Source organism: Arachis stenosperma, chromosome 1 (genome assembly GCF_014773155.1).
Source record: "Arachis stenosperma cultivar V10309 chromosome 1, arast.V10309.gnm1.PFL2, whole genome shotgun sequence".
Classification (NCBI taxonomy): domain Eukaryota; kingdom Viridiplantae; phylum Streptophyta; class Magnoliopsida; order Fabales; family Fabaceae; genus Arachis; species Arachis stenosperma.
In genome coordinates this window covers 44,253,633-44,275,580 of record NC_080377.1, presented here as the reverse complement: position 1 = coordinate 44,275,580, position 21,948 = coordinate 44,253,633, and the positions used below count along the sequence as shown (strand labels likewise).

Genomic DNA, 21,948 nt, shown 5'->3' with positions numbered 1-21,948 from the left:
GTGAAGGATCTAATTATTCAAGGAGAGGGATGGAATATGGATAAGTTAAAGTTGTATTTTGATGGAGCTTCAGTTGATAAAATCCTTAGAACCTCAGTAAGTTTTTTTGGTAGGGAGGATAATTTTTGCTGGCTTTTCAGATCAGATGGCATTTACACCATCAAAACGGGATATCATGTTGCTCGGAATGAAAGGAGCCTACAGAATAATAATCTATCCACCAGTGTAGACTTAAAATTCCTATGGCAGGAGATCTGGAATTTAAGAGTTCCTCAAAAAATCAGAACATTCTTCCTATCTTTGGAAACCTTTTTGATAAAAGAATCACTAATACCCCTATGTGCCCTATTTGTTTGCAGGAACCAGAGACCACTGAGCATGCATTGCTACTATGTCCCTGGACAAGAGCAGCTTGGTTTGGAGCACAAATTCAATGCGGTCCTACGGTCCTAACAGTTTCTTCTTTTGGGAAGTGGATGATGGAACTTCTAGGAAAATGAGGCTGAATGCGGGGGCTAATTATGATCTTTGGAGCAGTAAGATTGGGTTTCTAGTTTGGGAGGTGTAGAAAGTGAGAAATCTAGCAATATATCAGAAGATCAATCCTAATCCTATAATGGTGATTCACAAGGCTAAACTAATGGAACTAGAATTTGCGGAAATAATCGAAGAACCAGTAAAGCATGCAACTACTGTAACAATATTAGGCAGCAGGGTTACCTGGAGACCGCCGCTGCAAGGTTGGATCAAATGGAACGTTGATGTAGCTTTCACTGGAGCTCAGTCTGTGGGTGCTACGGCTGCAGTATTCAGAGATCATACTGAAACCCTCCTCTCAGGAATTAACTCCACCATAGTTGCGACCTTGCCATTGGCTGCGAAAGCATTAGCGGTTAGGGCAGCTTTAATTATTTCACAGAATTTTCTAATGCAGAAGATTATCATAGAATCAGACAATCAGATTCTCATTCAAGCACTAAAGTCACATGCATCAATTGCAGAAATTCAAGATGTATTAGATGATATTCGACATTTAGCAAGAGGCATTTCAAGTTGTGGTTTTACCTGGGTGCCCAGAGAAGCAAACTCATTAGCGCATGAAGTGGCGAGACTCACACATCAGGGAGCTCTCCACCAAAATTGGGTCATGCACAAGCTGATTTCCATCAGGAACGTCCTCCGCAAGGATAATTTGGTCGTCTCAAGTTTCGAAAACAATTCTTGACTGAAGGCAGGAGATTTTTGGGAAGACAGGGGGTTGAGGCTGCTCCGGTGGATATCTCAACACTCCAGGAGTAAGTGCTGACAGCTAACGCAGAGATTGGAGTTGCTGCATTGCCGGAAGAACTAGCTACAGTGGGCTTCTTCACCTTGATCTACAGTTTTCATGTGACTTGGTAGTTTGGAGGGCTGTGGCGAGTGCATCTGCCGACAACTAATCTGAAGGGAAGGTATGTAATTGGAAGGATGTGATGTGGGGTGCCAAATGAAGTACAATTCCGGTCCCAACCCTAAAAAAGAAAGGAAGCTTAATTAGTACCATGATAAAACATAGGACAATATTCTCGAGCCCAACAAGAGCTTTCCGATGCTTCACTTCTTACCAGGCTCTGGTTTTGTGGTTTCTATTCAACTAATGATGGCTTTCAACAAGACCTCTGTAGTGGTGGATATGCATGAAGTCACTTAGCTCTCAAACTGTTGATTTGGAGGTGAAATCTCTGGGATCTGAGCTGAACCTCATGGCACACAACTCTCTTAGTCCCTACGGCGATGTTGCACTAATCTAGAGCGGGATTCAGGCGTCTGCAAGTGGGAGATGACAGTGGAGAGGGTTCGGCTTCATTGGCTACCTTAGGAAGAATGGCACACAAGAGAACTGATGGAGAATGATTTTTGGGTCGAGTGGGTCTTGGGAGGTCCATCCACTTATTTTACTTTGGGTCTTTGGTGGGCCTTGACATTGTCCAAAATAAAAAAAATACTAATTGTAAATTTTCAACAATTAAAGAACTCCTACAATTTATTGTCCGCAATCTACTGTCTGCAGCAGGTGTTATCTCCTCTTAGATTACTATGCACGTCTACATCACACACTCACTCTATTAGGTCCTTTGGAGAGAAGCACTTGGAGGTAGACATGTGTACATTTAGTCATTTACACATGTAGAAAAATTTTATTTCTACACAGTAGCAAATGCCTTAAAGAAATCATTGAGATTGAATACCCTGAATATGAATTGAATAGATTAATATTATGATGAGTTCTATGTTGTTAAAAGAAAAAAATTTCTACATCTATAGATATGTATTGGCTTATTGAAGAGTTTGACAAGTGTTTAGAGAAGGAGACAAAGTCTGTGCTCTTTGTAAGAATGATATAAAAAAATTCTCTTTTTTAACATAGAATTTAGGTGAGTAATTATTTTTATTATGACTAATTATGTTGACATAATAATAGACCTCATCATAAATTGGATTTCTTTATTATTATTGTTCGAAAAATAACGACTCAGTCAAAACTGTGATTTATTGTACTAAAAAGATCACAAATTGCGAAACCAATAAAAGAAACACATGTATCAAGTATTAACCATTTAATCTAAATTTATTTTTTATTTACAAAATATATAGTAAATTAGTTTATATGGCAATATTGTTTAAAAATAAAGGGTTGTATGATATATCTAATAAAAAAATATTTGTGTCATAAGTTTTATATTATTAAATTGTCTTAGAAGTATGTTTACCGTCACAAAATTTTAAAATTGTAAATAACAATATAATAAATGATATTTTTTATTGTTAACTATTAATTTAATTAAACGTATTTAGTGAATTTAGATGCTAGACAAAATGAGTGTAATTTATTTTATTTTAATAATAAAAAGATCATTCAGTATGTATTGCTCATAATATAAAAAAAGGAAAAAATTAATTACAAATGGATATTGTTAGTATAACTAATTATGTAATATGTGAGTTGTATTTCTGGAATACATTACAATTGTATTTTGGCTTACAATATAACATAATGAATATATCTTTTATTTGGAGCTTATTTACTCTATTGGTATCTATAGTTTTACGAAATTTTTAATTAGGTTTCTATATTTTTTTCTTTTTAATTGAATCTTTGCTCTAAAAATTTTTTTAAATTGAGTCTCTATACTTTATTTTTTCTTTTATTGGATCCTTACACCAAATTTTTTTTTTTAGTTGGGTCTCTATACAATTAAACCAATTACTATTAAGAAAGACCTAATTAAAAAAATTGATGCAAAGACTAAATTAAAAGAAAAAATATAAAGACCTAATTAAAAATTTTGCAAAACTATAAAAACCAAAAAAATAATTAAACCTTTATTTGGATTTAATAAAATTTACTATAATAGTAATAACAATAATAAATATGGATTAAAAATAAAAATAATAAGTTAGTTTATTAAAAGATTAAGATGATTCAAAGTTCAAACAAAATAAAATATATAAACTGAAGCCAGGGACGGACCCACACACAAAGTGGTGGGGGCATTTGCCTCCGTTGAATTATAAAAAAAAAAAATAATAAGTATACATGAAAATATATAATGTTCATTGTATCATTATATTTATTTCATGCTTAAACATTTTTTTTATGTATGATAAAAATTTAAGTTATTAAATATCAATACAATGAAAAAAAACTATATATCAATTTAATCTATTAAAATTAGAAAAATTAAATTTACTTAAATTAGAAAATAAATAATAATAATTCAATTAGTTAATTATACAAAATCAAACTTAAATTTTTAAATAAAAATAATATTATTAGTATTTAGTAGTTTTTCCTAAAAGATAATTGAGTTAATATTATATATTATTTATTTATTTTTATTATTTTATTTAATTTAGTTTTGGCCTTATATATAATAATTTTTTTTGTCAAACAAACATCTACTATAAATATGATAGAATTTTAACTTTACAATTAATTAAATAAAAAAATTGTTAAATAATTATTTAATAAAAAATAGAGAGACATTATCTATATATATATATATATATATATATATATATATATATATATATATATATATATATATATATATATAAACAAAATTATATGTAACTATTAAATTTAATTTTTTTGTGTATTTTTTTGTTGATCTTTTCCACACAATTATAAAAACTTAGGAAAAATTAAAGTTAGTTCATTCAAATTATATTTCTAATAATTTTTTAATTGTTGAGCTATAATTCTTTTTGCATTATATAAAAATCAATAAAATATGATTTGATGGATATACAATATCTGACAAAATGCTAGTATTAATAATAACTATATCAAAATATTTTTAAATTAATATACTTTTAGCATGTTAATTAAATTATTAAAAACTTAATTAATATATTTTAAATTTTAAATATTTATTTTTAATTATTTTTATATTATTTTTGCTTCCACTACTAAATATTTCTGGATCCGTCACTGACTAAAGTCTTTTATTGTAGTTGTTAAAGATCGATAAAAAAAATAATTTTGTGGTGAGGTTTATCATCATCTTTCTAAATTTAATTTTAATTAGTATAATTAATCAATCAAAATTTTGACCTAACCACTTGCAGAAAAAATAAGGTCCCGTACTTCTCCTGCAAAGAGTGTAGATTTTATTCTCTTTTAAATACTTGTCAAACTCTCTAATGAGCTAACACATATCTATAGGTGTAAAATTTTTTTTTTTTTTTACATTATAGAACTTACCTAATATTATTTAAGTGCAAATGATTTGATTATATTCTTAATTATAAAGTCAAGATTAATAAACAATTTGACATTGTAGAGGTATAACATAATAAAGAATATTTAAGATATGATCCTTTTATATTTGTTTAAAATACAATTCAAATTTATTATATTTCATATCCTAAAAAGATAAGAGAAAAGATCAATTGGTTGATTGTTATTACTTATTAGAACTAAATCAAGACATAGTTAATGATCGATATTATGATGAAACAAAACCTGTAGAACCAATAAAAAATGATGAATAATTAAGAGGTTTAAGGGCAGAGGATAGTGTATATGGAAAAGTTCAAGTGAATAAAATAAATGTAGTTCACAGACATAATGGAGAATTTAAGTTTAACAATGAATCTAAAATGTCGGTGAAGATGGATCAGATAGATACGTCACATAGATACATTACTTGATGATAATAAAGAAGATAATAATAATGAGAATCAAAACAACATTGATGACAATGATTATGATAGTGATACTGATGATGATTAGTCTATCTCATTTAGGTTTAGTCAAGGTTATATATATTAGATTAGTTATCTTTTAAAAGTGATTTTTTAATCAACTTTTTATTATAATAATTTAAAAAAATTAAAACAAATACATCTAAAATATAAATTAAATAAAACAAAAGTTTAAAATAACATTTTTGTTTTAATTTTAGTATTTTTAATTATTAACAGATTATCATTTAAATACATATTCAAAAATTAAATTTAATAAAATTGAAAATTTTAATTTTAAAATTCAAAAAATAAATCTTAAGGGTTTTAATAATTAACCCACACATCTAAAGTTTTTAAAAGAGATCATATTTTAAACTAATATGTTAGATATATTTTTATTGAATAAGATCTAAAAAATTTAGCTTAATTATTCATTTTAATAATTTTGAAAACGTTAATAAAAAAATAAGAAATATTAGATGTGTTTTTATCGAATAAAATATGAAAAAAATTATTTTTATTTTTAACGTTTAAATTTAAATTTTAGATTTATAATTTTGGATGTGTTTTAAACATATTTTGTATATAAGTCAATAATTTTAGATGTGTAATAAATAAAAAATAATCAATTTTTACAAACATACATTTTAATAATTTTAAAAGCATTAATGTTCAAATAAGTAACGATAAAATTCAACAAATAATAAAAAAATGAGAAATATTAGATGAGTTATTTATCGAATAAGATATAAAAAAATTAATTTTATATTTAACGTTTAAATTTAAATTTCTGATTTATGATTTTGGATGTGTTTTAGAAATATTTTATGTATCACTTAATAATTTTAGATGTGTTATATTGAAAACAAAAGCCAATTTTTACAAACATACATTTTAATACTTTTAAAAGCATTAATATTCAAATAAGTAACGAAAAAATCTAACTATTAAAAAAAGAGAAATATTAGATGAGTTTTTATCGAATAAGAATAGATATAAAAAATTAATTTTATTTTTTATGTTTAAATTTAAATTTTTGATTTATGATTTTGGATGTGTTTCAAAAATATTTTCTATATAATTTAATAATTTTAGATGTGTTACAATTGAAAAAAATTAATTTTTACGAACATACATTTTAATAATTTTAAAAGCATCAATATTCAAATAAGTAATGAAAAAATCCAACTAATAATAAAAAAATTGTTGGAAACTAAAACCCTTTATCAAAATTTTATTTGTTATCTTTTTTTTTTCTACCGAATACCTGTTGTTCATACCCAGGTCCAATGACGGGGCCCAGATCCAATAATACGTAAAGGCCCAATTCACAAGATTGGCCACCCTCCGCAAACCGACTTCCTCGTAAGAGGTCGGGTTCGACATAGGTTCTGCCATAAAGAAATCGGGGACGAAGATTAGTTAGCAGATAACACTTATTCAAATAGGTAACTGCCCTTAAAATCTCTTAACCCACTTTCAGGTAAGGTTCTGAAAACTGAACCGGTCATCGAACCGCTCTAGCTACTAGTTTACTGGTTCATAGGTTCAACCGATTTAACCATGGTTGAATCGAAAAAACTGTTTTATAATAAAATAATAAATAAAATATAAATAAACACACTAAAACATAATTATAGTCTAATACAAACTTTAAAATATCATCTAAATTAAAAGTACTACATAAACTATAATGTTATAATCTCATTCAAATACACAAACTCAAATTAAATAACAAGAACAACCAACCAAACATAAAATAACAACATCCAAATTTGTCATCAATCATCAAAATTCGCCATAACTTGCTACAGTTTTACTTCCTTGATACATCAATTACTTGGACCATAAAAATCAAGTGGTGCAGCATAACATATACTACTACCACCACCACTACCACTTTAATCTAAATCAGCATCAATCATCTATAAATATACAATTAAATTTAATTTTTATTGTGCAAATACGACTACTCCTACTCTATCAGCAACAACATATAACTTGTGAGCAAAGAAAAAAAGATATGAAAGTATCTATTATCTCTGAGGTCCTTTGCAAAATCATTTATTATTAGTACTAGACTCATCAACCAACCCCCTTTGATCTTACTACTCTTCCTTCCTAGTATTGTAAGCAAAAGGGAGAAGAAATAAATTGACTATAGTAAAGATTTTAATTTATGGTATAAATTTTGTTTATTCCATGGCATGACTCTTCACACAATCAACCTAAAACAAATTCTCAATTCTCACCTTAGGATTACAAAGACAACGGCGCAAGTTTGAGAAGCCGCCATCACAAACAACGGTAAGAGGTGCATGTACTTTCAGCTCTTGACCATCTTTGGTCTTGTACTGAACACCTTTAATTGTCCCCTTTTCTTCAATCAAGGAAGTGACTGGCCCTTACAGCAATCGGACACTGCAGAATGATATAAAAACAAACCAGCATGAGAATATTACTTAGCAAAAAAATACCTTCAGCTCTCAGCAGAAGAATGAAACTAAAGAAATAAAAAATTATTTCGTAATAATCAAATACTAGACAGAAGCTAATAGCATGAAACCTTCCAACAAAATTACTTTGGTAATCCACATGATTTAAATAATCTAACCAAAACAAATCGAATGACATCTATCTGAAGTATAGGAAGTTAGGAACTGATGAACCCATATTTTATGATATAATTTGTGCTGAATTTGAGTGTTTTATTCAATCCTTTACCCACTTATGCATGTGAAATTGTATGTTTTTACTTTTCCTTCCTTATTATGTGATGTATGTGAAAAACATGTTTTCTAAGCTTTAAAAAATATTAATTTTAATTATCTTTTATTGCCATTCAATGCTGTGATTCGTGTGTTGAGTAATTTTAGATATTCCAAGGCAGGAATGACTTAAAGGATGAAAAGGAAACATGCGAAAATGGAAGAAAAGCTTGAAACAGAGTTCTTGAAGAAACTGGCAGCGACGCGATCGCATGGGCGACGCGGCCGCGTGTCAGTGCGACGAGAGTGCGACGCGAACGCGTGACTGACGCGATCGCGCGCCTTGAGAGAAACGCATATGACGCGGACGCATGACTGACGCGGCCGCGTGACATGGAAAACTCCGGATGACGCGACCGCGTGACCCACGCGGACGCGTGACAGAGGCCACGCACCAGAAATTGCAGAAAACGATTCCAGCATTTTCTGAAGCCCTTTTCGGCCCAAATCCAAGTCCAGAAGGCACAGACTAAAGGTTATGAAGTGGGGGAATGCATCCGAAAAAAAGGGAGAGAGCCAATTAGTTACTTTTCATAGTTTAGATGTAGTTTTGGTGAGAGAGGTTCTCTCCTCTCTCTTAGGTTTTAGGATTAGGATTTCTTTTCAATTCAGAATTATTTTATCTTCATCAGGTTCAATAATTTATGTTTCTCTTCTACTTTTATTTACTCTGATATTTTTATTTGTGTTTGATTGATGTTGTCCAATTGGCTGATGATAATGTCCATGTTAGAATTGACATTTTTATTTAATATAAATTGAGGTATTTCAGATTTATATGTTATGGATGCTTTGGCTTTATCCAATTTATTTTCATTCAAGTAGATTTTATTCCCTTTTGGTTTTGGTTAAGAAATCAGTAACTCTTGAGTTATCAAACTCAACGTGATCGATAATCGCTATCTTTGCCAATTAGCTTGAACTTCTATAATCCCAATCTTTTTCTAGGAATTAACTAGGATTTGGAGATCAAACTAATTAGCCACTTGACCTTCCTGTGCAACAGCAGAGGTTAACTAAGTGGAGTTAAGATTCAATTTTCGTCATCATTGATAAGGATAACTAGGATAGGACTTCTAATTTCTCATACCTTGCCAAGAGTTTATTTTACAGTCATTTATTTATTTTACTTGTCATTTATCATACTCGTTCATCATTCTCAAAACTCCCAATTTACAAACTCATAACCAATAATAAGAACATACCTCCCTGCAATTCCTTGAGAAGACGACCCGAGGTTTAAATACTCGGTTATCAATTTTAAAGGGGTTTGTTACTTGTGACAACCAAAACGTTTGTAAGAAAGGTTGATTGCTTGGTTTAGAAACTATACTTGCAACGAGAGTTTACTATAACTTCTGAACCATCAATCATCAGTTCTTCAGGAACCAAGACCAATTTTACAATTACTGCCAAAACAAAAAATCCTAGGCAGTTGCAACTTGCAACACTGTAAAAAAGTCAATAGTTTATATGACAAATGAGAACTGGAGGAGGAAAATACATATACAAAGCACAAACTATACATCACAGAAAGGGAGAAATCAATACTTGGGCAGTGTGGCAACCTTTTCCCGCATCCTCTGAATAAAACAGCCATTGTGAAAGCTTCTACCAGCGATATCTGACTGAAACTTTTCCAAGGGATAAGAGAGGCATGTATTTTTTCCGTCCTTGAAAAGTGCATAACCAAACACTCTCTGAGCATCGATTTTCTCCACACAATCTGTAGTTGAAACACAAAATTTGTTAATCCTTAAGCACGGTGGTTGCGGAAGGGGATAGAGACACCGAGAGATAGAGACAAAGACATCGAGCGACCAAGGAAGACAGAGACACCGAGCGACCAAGGGAGACAGAGACACCGAGGGAGACAGAACAGTAGAAGGTGGCTTCGAAGGTTGCGCGACAGAGGCTTCGAAGGTTGCACTGGCTGCTGCGCGATGGAGGCGAAGTGAGCGAGCACGAGGCGGTGGCTATTCGAAGGAACGATGACAGTGGTGGCACGAGACGGTGGCTAGACGGAGGTGAGCTCGATGAGATTGAGGAGCCCTCCCATGACTGAGTGTGTGTGCGAGACTGAGAGGACTGAGGAGCTCGATTAGGGCTTGGCTGTGCGAGGGAGTAATAGTTAGGGATTTTTGGGGATTGAAACGGCAACGTCTAGTTGCCTTCTCTAAAAACCAGTCGGGTCACGGTTCGGTTTGACTGACCGGTTCACCAGTTCGATGACGATTTTTGAAATTTGCGGTTTTGCCTATTGTTCAAACCGTTTTTCTCAACGGTTCACAATTCGACCGGTTTGACCGGCCGGTTCGAACCGATTTTCAGAACATTGCTTCCAAGGGTCAAATCTCAACCTTTCCAGGATAAAGGGACATTTATCCTCCTTAGAAGGTGGAACCACTCCAACTGTGGTTATGGGTTCACCACTATATGTACACTGACAACCCTTAGGTATGTCTAAGTTTCCATACTCTCTAAACCTACTTGGACCCTTACTGACTTAGGCATCGAAGTGTCTTTGTAGCTACCACCCCATTCTTCTCATTCCTTCGAATACAAGTCGGACGAATGTCTCAAATGCGGGACCAAGCCTGAAGGCCTTCTTCCCAAGACGATTGGGCCAGCCTCGCGAGTCCAGTCCATCAATCTCCGATTACCCAACGTAACATTGGCGCCATTGCCGGGGACCCAAGAGATCATCCTTCGATGGCGGACAACTCACCCGAAGATGGCCACGCCACGACTGATTCAGAACAAGAGAATCTGAACACGGGAAACAATGATGCGGACATGGCCCTCCACCAGGAAGCAAATGACCAATACAAAAAAGGTCCCTCTGGGTTAAAAAACCCAAAGGTAAATTCTTTGGAAGGACGCGAATCAGGAAAGGAAGGGCCGCTCCATGCAGCTGAACTAATGGGATTGGTCCATGACCACCAAGGACGTCTGGAGCAGCTAGAACAAGAATTAGAACGACAACGAGAGGCGGAGAGGAACTTAAGGGAAGAGATAGAGCGACGAAAAGAGTTAGAAGAAAAACTCTTAAAATTAGAATCTTCTCTTAAAAGCCGGAACTCTCGCAGTGACCGAGAAGATTCACCCTTGGGGGAAGACGACCCGTTCAGTGAGGATATAATAAGGGCAAAAGTTCCAAGGAACTTCAAAAGCCCTGATATGGACCTCTATGACGGGACCACGGATCCAAAGCATCATCTGAGCAACTTCAAAAGTCGGATGTACCTGGCCGACGCTTCTGATGCCAATCGCTGCAAAGCTTTCCCGACCACCTTGACGAAAGCAGTGATGAATTGGTTCGATAGCCTCCCTCCAAGATCGGTCACGAGCTTCGACGACCTCTCACAGAAATTCCTGATGCGGTTCTCCATTCAAAAAGATAAGGTAAAGCACGCACCGAGCCTCCTGGGTCTAAAACAGGAGGTCGGAGAACCTTTAAGGAACTACATGGAAAGGTTCAACAAAGTGTGCTTGGAGATTCAAGACCTGCCCACGGAGGCAGTAATCATGGGCCTAGTAAATGGACTCAGGGAAGGCTCCTTCTCCCAGTCCATATCAAAAAGGCACCCTACCTCCTTGAATGATGTACAAGAAAGAGCCAAAAAGTACATCAACATAGAGAAAAACACTAGACTACGAGAGCCGAATTGGTGGCTTGGACACTCTCATCTGTCAAAAGAGAAAGAGAGAGAACATAAGAAGAAGGAGGAGATCAGCGTAGAGAAGCCGAGGAGATATCATTCTTATACTCCTCTGAAAGTTTTCCTAGTCGATGTGTATAGGAAAATTTACCACACTGGAAGGCTTCCACCCCCTAGGCCCATCAAGAACAAAAAGGGGGGAATTCGTGGCGATTACTGCGAATACCATAAGATGTATGGTCACCCTACAAATGACTGTTACGACCTCAAAAACGTGATAGAAAAACTGGCCAGGGAAGGTCGACTAGACAGATATCTCATAGAAAGGTCGGTTAATCATGGAAAAAAGAAGCGAGATGATAGTGACCGAAGAGACCTACAACCACAGACTCCAGAGAGACATATACACATGATCTCGGGAGGATTTGGGGGAGGAGGGCTCACCAAGTCATCTCGCAAGAGACATCTAAAACGGGTCTACCAGGTCGGGAGCGAGACTCCCGATCTCCCAACTATCTCATTCAACAAAGAGGATGGGCAAGGAATCGTCCCCGGGCATGATGACTCAGTGGTGATAACCATGATCCTGGTAAATGCCTGATGAGCGGATAATTTATACGCTTTTTGGCATTATTTTTAGGTAGTTTTTAGTATGATCTAGTTACTTTTAGGGATGTTTTCATTAGTTTTTATGCTAAATTCACATTTCTGGACTTTACTATGAGTTTGTGTGTTTTTCTATGATTTCAGGTAATTTCTGGCTGAAATTGAGGGAGCTGAGCAAAACTTTGATAGAAGGCTGACAAAGGACTGCTCATGCTGTTGGAATCTGACCTCCCTGCACTCGAAATAGATTTTCTGGAGCTACAGAACTCCAAATGGCGCGCTCTTAATGGCGTTGGAAAGTAGACATCCATAGATTTCCAGCAATATATAATAGTCCATACTTTATTCGTAATTAGATGACGTAAACTGGAGCCCAACGCCAGTTCCATGCTGCATTCTGATGTCAAACGCCAGAAACACGTCACGAACCAGAGTTGAACGCCTAAAACACGTTACAACTTGGCGTTCAACTCCAAGAGAAGCCTCAGCTCGTGTATAGATCAAGCTCAGCCCAAACACACACCAAGTGGGCCTTGGAAGTGGATTTCTGCATCAATTACTTACTTCTGTAAACCCTAGTAGCTAGTCTAGTATAAATAGGACTCTTTACTATTATATTTTCATCCTGGATTGTATTTTTGATCCTGTGATCACGTTTTGAGGGCTGGCCTCTCGGCCATTCCTGGATCTTCATCACTTATGTATTTTCAATGGTGGAGTTTCTACACACCATAGATTAAGGGTGTGGAGCTCTGCTGTACCTCAAGTTTCAATGCAATTACTACTATTTTCTATTCAATTCGATTTATTCCTATTCTAAAATATTCGTTGCACTTCAACATGATGAATGTGATGATCCGTGACACTCATCATCATTCTCACCTATGAACGCATGACTGACAACCATTTCCGTTCTACCTTAGACCGGGCGCATATCTCTTGGATTCCTTAATCAGAATCTTCGTGGTATAAGCTAGAATTGATGGAGGCATTCATGGGAATCCGGAAAGTCTAACCTTGTATGTGGTATTCCGAGTAGGATTCCGAAATTGAATGACTGTGACGAGCTTCAAACTCGCGATTGCTGGGCGTGATGACAAACGCAAAAGAATCAAGCGATTCTACTCCAACATGATCGAGAACCGACAGATGATTAGCCGTACTGTGACAGAGCATTTGGACCATTTTCACTGAGAGGATGAGATGTAGCCATTGACAATGGTGATGCCCTACATACAGCTTGCTATACAAAGGAGTGACAAAGATCAGATAAAAGCAGTAGGAAAGTAGAGATTCAGAAGGAACACAGCATCTCCATGCACCTATCTGAAATTCCCACCATTGAATTATATGAGTAACTATTTTCTATTTATTTATTATTATTATTCAAAAATCCAATAATCTCTTAATATAGTTGAATTCGCCTGACTGGGATTTACAAGATGACCATAGCTTGCTTCATACCAACAATCTCTGTGGGATCGAACCTTACTCACGTAAGGTATTACTTGGACGACCCAGTACACTTGCTGGTTAGTTGTGCGGAGTTATGACAAAGTGTGATTTATGTTTGAGAGCACCAAGTCTTTGGAGCCATTGTTGATGATTACAATTTCGTCCACCAAGTTTTTGGCGCTGTTGCCGGGGATTGTTCGAGTGTGGACAACTAACGGTTCATCTTGTTGCTCAGATTAGGTAATTTTCTTTTCAAAAAGTTTTCAAAAAAATCTTTCAAAAAATTTTTTTCTTTGTTTTCGTTTTTCTAAAGAATATTTTCGAAAAAAATTTATTAAGAAAATACAAAAAAATCATAAAATCAAAAAAAATCAAAAATATTTTTTGTTTCTTGTTTGAGTCTTGAGTCCATTTTTAAGTTTGGTGTCAATTGCATATTCATATTGTTCTTGCATTTTTTTTCGAAAAATTCATGCATTCATGGTGTTCTTCATGATCTTCAAATTGTTCTTGGCAAGTCTTCTTGTTTGATCTTGATGTTTTCTTGTTTTGTATCTTTTGTTGTTTTTCATATGCATTTTTTGTTTGTTAGAGTCCAAGCATTAAAGAATTCTAAGTTTGGTGTCTTGCATGTTTTCTTTGCATCAAAATTTTTTCAAAAATATGTTCTTGATGTTCAACATGATCTTCAAAGTGTTCTTGGTGTTCATCTTGACATTCATAGTGTTCTTGCATGCATCTTGTGTTTTGATCCAAAATCTTTATGTTTTGGGTCATATTTGTGTTCTTCTCTCTCATAATTAAAAATTCAAAAATAAAAAATATCTTTTCCTTAATTTTCTCATAATTTTCGAAAATTTGAGTTGACTTAGTCAAAAATTTTTAAAATTAGTTGTTTCTTACAAGTCAAGTCAAATTTTCAATTTTAAAAAATCCTATCTTTTCAAAACTTTTTCAAAAATCAAATCTTTTTCATTTTTATCTTATGATTTTCGAAAATTTAAAAATATTTTTCAAAAACCTTTTTCTTAATTTTATTTCAAATTTTCGAAATTACACTAACAATTAATGTGATTGATTAAAAAATTTGAAGTTTGTTACTTTCTTGTTAAGAAAGGTTCAATCTTTAAATTCTAGAATCATATCTTTTAGTTTCTTGTTAGTTAAGTAATTAATTTTAATTTTGAAAATTAAATCTTTTTCAACCATATCTTTTTATCATATCTTTTTCAAAAATTTTATCTTATCCAAAAATTTGATTTCAAAATATCTTATCTTATCTTTTCAAATTTGATTTTCAAATCCTTTTCAAATTTGATTAACTAACTAACTTTTGTTTGTTTCTTATCTTTTTCAAAACAACTTAACTACTTTTCCCTTTCTACTTTTTGAAAATATCTCATCCCTTTTTCAAATTCTTCTTAAATTAACTAATTATTTTAAATTTTAATTTTAATTCTATCTCACATTTAATTTTCAAAAATCATTAACTGCTTTTCGAAATTAATTTTCGAATTCTCTCTCTCATCTTCTTCTATTTATTTATTTATTTACTAACACTTCTCTTCACCTCTCCTTATCCCCTTTCTTCTTCTAATAATAATAAGGATCCTCTTTACTGTGACATAGAGGATTCCTCTTCCTTTTTCTTTTTCTCTTCTCTTTCATATGAGCAGGAACAAGGAAAAAGGCACTCTTGTTGAAGCTGATCCTGAACCTGAAAGGACTCTGAAGAGGAAACTAAAAGAAGCTAAATTACAACAATCCAGAGGCAACCTTTCTGAAATTTTCGAACAAGAGAAGGAGATGGCAGCCAAACCCAACAACAATAATGCAAGGAGGATGCTTGGTGATTTTACTAAACCCACGTCCAAGTTTGATGGAAGAAGCATCTCAATTCCTACCATTGGAGCAAACAATTTTGAGCTGAAACCTCAATTAGTTACTCTAATGCAATAGAACTACAAGTTTCATGGACTTCCATCTGAAGATCCTTACCAGTTTTTAACTGAGTTCTTGCAGATTTGTGAGACTATTAAGATGAATGGAGTAGATCCTGAAGTCTACAGGCTCATGCTTTTCCCTTTTGCTGTAAGAGACAGAGCTAGAACATGGTTGGACTCACAACCTAAAGATAGCCTGGAATCCTGGGATAAGCTGGTCACGGCCTTCTTGGATAAATTCTTTCCTCCTCAAAAGCTGAGCAAGCTTAGAGTGGATGTTCAGAGCTTCAAGCAAAAAGATGGTGAATCCCTCTATGAAGCTTGGGAAAGATACAAGCAGATGACCAAAAAGTGTCCTTCTGACATATTTTCAGAGTGGACCATATTAGATATATTCTATTATGGTCTATCTGAGTTCTCTAAGATGTCATTGGACCATTCTGCAGGTCGATCCATTCACCTAAAGAAAACACCTGCAGAAGCTCAAGAACTTATTGACATGGTTGCAAATAACTAGTTCATGTACACTTCTGAGAGGAATTCCGTGAATAATGGGACGCCTCAGAGGAAGGGAGTTCTTGAAATTGATGCTCTAAATGCCATATTGGCTCAGAACAAAGTGTTGACTCAGCAAGTCAACATGATTTCTCAGAGTCTGAATGGATGATAAAATGCATCCAACAGTACTAAAGAGACAGCTTCTGAAAAAGCTTATGATCCTGAGAACCTTGCAATGGCAGAGGTTAATTACATGGGTGAACCTTATGGAAACACCTATAATTCATCATGGAGAAATCATTCGAATTTCTCATGGAAGGATCAACAAAAGCCTCAACAAGGCTTTAATAATGGTGGAAGAAATAGGCTTAGCAATATCAAGCCTTATCCATCATCTTCTCAGCAATAGACAGAGAATTATGAACAGAATACCTCTAACTTAGCAAACTTAGTCTCTGATCTGTCTAAAGCCACTTTAAGTTTCATGAATGAAACAAGGTCCTCCATCAGAAATATGGAGGCACAAGTAGGCCAGCTGAGTAAGAAAATCACTGAAACCCATCCTAGTACTCTCCCAAGCAATACTGAAGAAAATCCAAAAAGAGAGTGCAAGGCCATTGATATAATCAATATGGCCGAATGCAAGGAGGAGGGAGAGGACGCGAATCCCAATGAGGAAGACCTCATGGGACGTCTCTCAAACAGGAAGGAGTTTCCTATTGAGGATCCAAAGGAATCTGAGGCTCATATAGAGACCATAGAGATTCCATTAAATCTCCTTCTGCCATTCATGAGCTCTGAAGATTATTCTTCCTCTGAAGAGGATGAAGATGTAACTGGAGAGCAAGTTGCTCAATATCTAGGAGCCATCATGAAGCTAAATGCCAAGTTATTTGGTAATGAGACTTGGGAAGGTGAACCTCCTTTGCTCATTAGTGAACTTGATACATGGGTTCAGCAAACTTTACCTCAAAAGAAATAAGATCTTGGAAAATTCTTAATACCCTGTACCATAGGCACCATGACCTTTGAAAAAGCTCTGTGTGACCTAGGGTCAGGCATAAATCTTACGCCACTCTCTGTAATAGAGAAGCTAGGGATCATTGAGGTACAGCCTGCCTTATTCTCATTACAATTGGTAGACAAGTCAGTAAGACAAGCTTATGGATTAGTAGAGGACGTCTTGGTAAAGGTTAAAGGCCTTTACATTCCTACTGATTTCATAATCTTAGACACTAGAAAGGAGGATGATGAATGCATCATCCTTGGAAGACCTTTCCTAGCCACAGCAGAAGCTGTGATAGATATTAACAGAGGAGAATTAGTCCTTCAATTGAATGGGGACTACCTTGTGTTTAAGACACACGGCTATCCTTCTGTAAAAAGGGAGAGTAAGCATGCAGAGCTTCTTTCAGTACAGAGTCAAACAGAGCCCCCACAACCAAACTCTAAGTTTGGTGTTGGGAGGCCACAACCAAACTCTAAGTTTGGTGTTGAATCCCCACAACCAAACTCTAAGTTTGGTGTTGGGACTATACAACATTGACCTGATCACCTGTGTGGCTCCATGAGAGCCATTGTCAAGCTATTGACATTAAAGAAGCGCTTATTGGGAGGCAACCCAATTTTTATTTATCTAATTTTATTTTTATTTTATTTTCATTGTTCTTTTATGTTTTATTAGGTTCATGATCATGTGGAGTCACGAAAAAAATATTAAAATTAAAAACAGAATCAAAAACAGCAGAAGAAAAATCACACACTGGAGGAAGGACTTACTGGCGTTTAAACGCCAGTAAGGAGCATCTGGCTGGCGTTCAACGCCAGAACAGAGCATGGATCTGGTGCTGAACGCCAGAAACAAGTAACATCCCGGTGTTCAAACGCCAGGAATACACCCTGAAGAAAGCTGGCGCTGAACGCCAGAAACAAGCATGGAACTAGCATTCAACGCCAGAAACATGCTGCACATGGGCGTTGAACGCCCAGAACATGCATCACTTCGGCGTTTAAACACCAGAATTGCATGGAAAGGCATTTTACATGCCTAATTGGTGCAGGGATGTAAATCCTTGACACCTCAGGATCTGTGGACACCACAGGATCATCTCAGGATCTGTGGACCCCACAAGATCCCCAGCTACCTTCAATTTCTTTCCCACCCAATCCCACCCATCTGGCCGAAACATACACATCTCTCCCTCTAGAATTCATTCTTAAAAATTCTGAAGAACAGGATAAGTAATATAATTTTTTTTTCGAAATTTAAGAACAATAAAACAAAATAAAATAAAATAAAATTACCTAATCTGAGCAACAAGATGAGCCGTCAGTTGTCCATACTCAAACAATCCCCGGCAACGGTGCCAAAAACTTGGTAAAAGAACAAGAAGTACATGAATTTCGAATTTATCCTTGAATTTAGTTTAATTATATTGATGTGGTGATAATACTTTTTGTTCTCTGAATGCATGCTTGAACAGTGCATATTTTTGATCTTGTTGTTTATGAATGTTAAAATTATTGGCTCTTGAAAGAATGATGAATAAGAGAAATGTTATTGATGATCTGAAAAATCATAAAATTGATTCTTGAAGCAAGAAAAAGTAGTGAAAAAGCAAAAGGCTTGCGAAAAAAAAAGGTAGCAAAAAAAATAGAAAAAAAAGCAAGCAGAAAAAGCCAATAGCCCTTAAAACCAAAAGGCAAAGGTAAAAAGGATCCAAGACTTTGAGCATCAATAGATAGGAGGGCCTAAGGAAATAAATCCAGGCCTAAGTGGCTAAATCAAGCTGTCCCTAACCATGTGCTTGTGTCATGAAGGTCCAAGTGAAAAGCTTGAGACTGAGTGGTTAAAGTCAGGATCCAAAGCAAAAAGAGTGTGCTTAAGAGCTCTGGACACCTCTTACTGTGGACTCTAGCAAAGCTGAGTCACAATCTGAAAAGATTCACCCAGTTATGTGTCTGTGGCATTTATGTATCCGGTGGTAATACTGGAAAACAAAGTGCTTAGGGCCACGGCCAAGACTCATAAGTAGCTGTGTTCAAGACTCAACATACTTAACTAGGAGAATCAATTAACACTATCTAAACCCTGAGTTCCAAGAGAAGCCAATCATTCTAAACTTCAAAGGATGAAGTGAGATGCCAAAACTGTTCAGAAGCAAAAAGCTACAAGTCCCGCTCATCTAATTAGAATTAATATTCATTGATATTTTGGAATTTATAGTATATTCTCTTCTTTTTATCCTATTTGATTTTCAGTTGCTTGGGGACAAGCAACAATTTAAGTTTGGTGTTGTGATGAGCGGATAATTTATACGCTTTTTGGCATTGTTTTTAGGTAGTTTTTAGTATGATCTAGTTACTTTTAGGGATGTTTTCATTAGTTTTTATGCTAAATTCATATTTCTGAACTTTAATATGAGTTTGTGTATTTTTCTGTGATTTCAAGTAATTTCTTGCTGAAATTGAGGGACCTGAGCAAAACTCTGATAGAAGGCTGACAAAGGACTGCTGATGCTGTTGGAATCTGACCTTCTTGCACTCGAAATGGATTTTCGGGAGCTACAAAACTTCAAATGGTGCGCTCTCAACGGCGTTGGAAATTAGACATCTAGAGCTTTCCAGCAATATATAATAGTTCATACTTTATTCGTAATTAGATGACGTAAACTGGCGCCCAACGCTAGTTTCATGCTGCATTTTGGAGTCAAACGCCAGAAACACGTCACGAACCAGAGTTGAACGCCCAAAACACGTTACAACTTGGCGTTCAAGTCCAAGAGAAGCCTCAGCTCATGTATAGATCAAGCTCAGCCCAAGCACACACCAAGTGGGCCCTGGAAGTGGATTTCTGCATCAATTACTTACTTCTGTAAACCCTAGTAGCTAGTCTAGTATAAATAGGACTCTTTACTATTATATTTTCATCCTGGATTGTATTTTTGATCCTGTGATCACGTTTTGGGAGCTGGCCTCTCGGCCATGCCTGGACCTTCATCACTTATGTATTTTCAACGGTGGAGTTTCTACACACCATAGATTAAGGGTGTGGAGCTCTGTTGTACCTCAAGTTTCAATGCAATTACTACTATTTTCTATTCAATTCAATTTATTCCTATTCTAAGATATTTGTTGCACTTCAACATGATGAATGTGATGATCCATGACATTCATCATCATTCTCACCTATGAACGCGTGATTGACAACCACTTCCGGTCTACCTTAGACCGGGCGCATATCTCTTGGATTCCTTAATCAGAATCTTCGTGGTATAAGCTAGAATTGATGGCGGCATTCATGGGAATCCGGAAAGTCTAACCTTGTCTGTGGTATTCCGAGTAGGATTCCGAAATTGAATGACTGTGACGAGCTTCAAACTCGCGATTGCTGGCGTGATGACAAACGCAAAAGAATCAAGGGATTCTACTCCAACATGATCGAGAACCGACATATGATTAGCCGTGCTGTGACAGAGCATTTGGACCATTTTCCCTGAGAGGATGGGATGTAGCCATTGACAACGGTGATGCCCTACATACAGCTTGCCATAGAAAGGAGTGACAAAGATCGGATAAAAGCAGTAGGAAAGCAGAGATTCAGAAGGAACACAGCATCTCCATGCACCTATCTGAAATTCCCACCATTGAATTATATGAGTAACTATTTTCTATTTATTTATTATTATTATTCAAAAATCCAATAATCTCTTAATATAGTTGAATCCGCCTGACTGGGATTTACAAGATGACCATAGCTTGCTTCATACCAACAATCTCTGTGGGATCGAACCTTACTCACGTAAGGTATTACTTGGACGACCCAGTACACTTGCTGGTTAGTTGTGCGGAGTTGTGACAAAGTGTGATTTATGTTTGAGAGAACCAAGTCTTTGGAGCCATTGTTGATGATCACAATTTCGTCCACCAATGCCCATCTCCACAGAACCTTGGTGGATCAAGGGATCTAAAAGCTTACCCGGACACCCTGTATGGACTAGGAGATATGCCAATAAAGCCACTAGGATACATACCCCTCCACACGACCTTTGGAAAAGGGGAAAAATCCAAAACTCTAAGCGTCAACTTTGTAGTCATCGATGTTGGGTCGACGTATAATGCCTTAATTGGCAGGGCCACCCTAAATCGGCTCGGAGCGGTAGTGTCAACTCCTCACCTTTGCATGAAATTCCCAACGCCTAAGAGAATAGCGACGGTGCATGGAGACCAGAAATTGGCGAGAAAGTGATACAATGAAATCTTGAACCTCAGAGGAAAGGGAAAAGAAGTTCACACCATAGAGCTCGGTGGAGTAAAAGCCAAAGAAGAGCTGCAGCCGCAACCGGGCAAAAAAATTGAAGAGGTTCAAATCGGAGAAGTGGAAGGAAAAAACACCAACATAGGAGCCAGTCTAGATGGAGATTTAAAACAGAGGCTGATAAAGCTCCTACGAGATAATTCTGACCTCTTCACTTGGAAAGATTCCGACATGCCAAGGATAGACCCCCAGCTCATGTCCCACGAGCTTTCAGTACACCCCGGATCACGACCTGTACAGCAGCGCAGGCGTAAGCTCGGACCAGAACGAGCTCAAGTGATGGAGGAGCAAGTACGAGCCCTCTTAGGGGCTGACTTCATCAGAGAGGTCAAGTATCCAGCATGGCTGGCAAATGTAGTGTTGGTCAAAAAGCAAAACGGCAAGTGGTGGATGTGTATCGATTATATTGACCTGAACAAGGCATGCCCCCAAAGACCCATATCCACTTCCAAGTATTGATACTCTAG

At 35.6% G+C, this 21,948-nt stretch overlaps 1 non-coding gene and 1 pseudogene across 1 annotated transcript; both read right to left on the bottom strand.

Moving 5' to 3' along the window:
• Window positions 1–7,133: 7,133 nt before the first annotated feature.
• Window positions 7,134–10,514, bottom strand: LOC130979126 (squalene monooxygenase SE1-like; annotated as a pseudogene).
• A 5,414-nt stretch (window positions 10,515–15,928) lies between these two features.
• LOC130956787 (small nucleolar RNA R71) lies at window positions 15,929–16,032 on the bottom strand. The gene has a single exon (XR_009077206.1). It is a non-coding gene; the product is annotated as a small nucleolar RNA R71 (small nucleolar RNA).
• Between the last annotated feature and the right edge of the window lie 5,916 nt (window positions 16,033–21,948).